Source organism: Chiloscyllium punctatum, chromosome 23 (assembly GCF_047496795.1).
Source record: "Chiloscyllium punctatum isolate Juve2018m chromosome 23, sChiPun1.3, whole genome shotgun sequence".
NCBI lineage: Eukaryota > Metazoa > Chordata > Chondrichthyes > Orectolobiformes > Hemiscylliidae > Chiloscyllium > Chiloscyllium punctatum.
In genome coordinates this window covers 43,166,024-43,169,188 of record NC_092761.1, presented here as the reverse complement: position 1 = coordinate 43,169,188, position 3,165 = coordinate 43,166,024, and the positions used below count along the sequence as shown (strand labels likewise).

General features: G+C 43.8%; 1 non-coding gene across 1 annotated transcript; it reads right to left on the bottom strand.

Moving 5' to 3' along the window:
- Positions 1-1,658: 1,658 nt before the first annotated feature.
- On the bottom strand, positions 1,659-1,740 carry trnas-gcu (transfer RNA serine (anticodon GCU)). The gene has a single exon. It is a non-coding gene; the product is annotated as a tRNA-Ser (tRNA).
- Positions 1,741-3,165: the final 1,425 nt, after the last annotated feature.

Sequence of the window (3,165 nt, the reverse complement as noted above, 5' to 3'; positions counted from 1 at the left end):
CAAACTCGCATTCCTGAACGTCACAGTAGAAAGAAAGGACAACGGAGAACTACAAACCTGCGTATACAGAAAACCGACAAACACTGAAAAAATACTTAACTACACCAGCAACCATCCCAACACACACAAACAAAGCTATATCAGAACACTATTCCAACGAGCCACCACACACTGCAGCACAGACGAACTTCGGAAAACAGAGGAGAACCACCTATACAACGTATTCGAGAAGAACAGATACTCAAAAAAACAGTCCACAGATTCCTCAAGAACAAACCACGACAAGCAGACCAAACACAGCCAGAAACCTTAACCACCTTACCATACATCAAAGAAGTTTCAGAAATGACAGCCAGACTACTAAGACCCCTCGGAATCCCAGTAGCACTCAAACCCACCAACACTCTCAAACAAAAACTAACAAACCTAAAAGACCCAGTACAACCCATGGGTAAAACCAATGTCATACACAAAATTCCATGCACGGACTGCCACAAACACGACGTAAGACAACAGGAAGAAAGTTAGCCACCAGGATATACGAACACCAGCTAGCCATAAAAAGACACGACCTTCTCTCTCTCGTAGCCCTACACATGGATTAAAAATACCACCATTTCGACTGGGACAACACATCTATCCTGGGACAGGCTAAGCAAAGACACGCCAGAGAATTCCTAGAGGCCTAACACTCCAACCACAATGCCATAAACAAACACATAGATCTAGATGCCATCTATCAAGCCCTCAGAAAATGAACAGGAAATGACATCACCACAAACCCCAGGAACCCCACCGAGGAGAAAGATAAAAATAGAAAGCAGGGGACAACAGCTTCACTTCACTTGGAGGTCACTACTGCTGATGATGTTACCTTGCCAAGTAATGGAACGTCTGGATATCAAACGTACACCTCAGCGATCAAACCTACACCCTACATTTTAAATCATTTTTCATGTTTATGTTGCATGAATCTGCGGTTATTGATCCACAGTTTAGTTTCACTCCCGAAAGGTAACATGCTGATTTCTCCAGTTGTTCATAGTTCAATGTGATGCATCCAGTGTGTGCTCAACGAGAGGGAGTTTGCTTCCCACATCTTGTGTTTATCTGTGCCTTATGTCCAGCATTCATCAACGGCGAGAGTAAGGGGCGAGGGCGAGACCAATGTGCAAGTCTCTCTGTGCCCATGCACGGAACCACACCGGCAATTCTCCACTGCGCATTTACAGCCAGTTCTCAGTGCCCCTACACCCACGCCCTGCCCCTTTGAAATATCTCCATTATTTTGTGCTGTCTCACTGTGCTCTTCTCACCAGGATGAATTACTTCTACTCAACCTCCTCCAGATTTCATCTGACAAAACATTCATGAGGATTCCCTTTGCATAAACATGCACTTCGCAGCTCGCGGTATTTGATTTTCCTGGATGTCTTTCATACGAAAAAAACGTTCACAGCAACTTCACTTGAAAAAGAAAACCGAGTTTTCATTCATTATCCCAATGCAACCAACATTACAATGCAGTTTCGTCAATCGGCTCAAACTATTCTTTGAGATTTTGTCATAGCGTCAATGCATGTAAACTGAACATCGGAGTTTCAGTTGGACAGCTGTGATCAACTGAAAGCAACACAACTGAAAGCCGTTGATGGCAGCGACGAGAGTGGGATTCGAACCCACGCGTGCAGAGCACAATGGATTAGCAGTCCATCGCCTTAACCTCTCGGACACCTCGTCATAGCAGTGGCGAAAGCTATGACCTTATGAACAATTGAATTGCGTAAATTAGGCAGAGCAGCAGATATTTCTCGCTGGTGTTGGTGAAATGATAAATAACACAGTACGGTTCAAAGACGATGGTCTGGCCCCTGGGTTGTGGGGCAAGTGCACTCCCATTGTCACGCTATGCACACAGTGATCTGAACAAATATGAGGAAATGAATATATAACAAGGTCTGTTGAATTCTGTGAAGATTTGAAGTCAACGGAATGAAGAACCCGAGACAGCAGGAGGTTTTCTTTCAATAAAGAATTGGAGAGAGCTCTTAAGGATAGTGGAATCAAGGGTTATGGGGATAAGGCAGGAACAGGATACAGATTGAGGATGTTCAGCCATGATCATAATGAATGGTGGTGCTGGCTCGAAGGGCAGAATGGCCTACTCCTGCACCTGCTGTCTATTGTCTATTACATTGCCTGTGAGGAATTGTTTTCCAGACTGGAGGAGAGTGCATAGTGCTCAATGTTATTATTTGGAACACCTAAGTTCCGCTCAGATGTTTTTGACACGCACTTGTGTACAGAACAGACAATTTCAAAATCCAAAATAAGGCTAAACTGACAATTGAAGGCAACAATGCAAAAACCTTGATCTGTATCATTTTCCTGCACTGTGCGACACCAAGTCACTGTATGATCTCAGCAACACAGTGAGCAAGTGTCAGAAGGAAAATGAGTGCAGTGTCAGAGCGCATGATGGGAGCAACAGGTGACACACGGGGAAGTGCATTTCCCACAACAGGAACACTTCCCAAACAGCGGACTGCGGTGGAAGAATTCAAAGGGGGTTTACACTTTGGAATTTGATGCCAGACACACAATAGAGATCTGTCATTGAGTCTGTTCAAGATGAAGATTTTAAGATTTCTACAGATGCAAAACAAATAAAAAGCTCATGGGTTAGTGAAGGCAAAAGATGAAATTGTACATTTCATCAATCTATCCATCTTTACAATGAGTACCTCACCACTTTCTTCACTCGGGGACAGAACCACTGGTGAAGAAGATCATATAATCCCCGTTACTAGCCATGGAATCAGAGAAACTCGGTTTCCCAAACGTTAAGGTAAAACCAGGAATGTGGAGGTAAGCATTACCTCTGTTGCTCCTGTGCTGAAGGTGCACGGTATCTCTGTTTCAGTATAGTGGGGTGTGCTGTGCCGAAGTTTTAATTTTGATCCTCACATGGAGCAACTTCAATTTATCGTCGGGTTGAGGGATACGGACAGAAGATGATATTGAGCAAAGCCAAGTTTATGGGAAAATACCCGTGTTTGTGGATTGAGAAACAACCTTTTCTGGATAATGACTCCTTGATCAACAAACTTACTGCAAGTATCTAAAACGTGAAGAGACATATGTGGAGAGAGAGCCGAAGGTGAT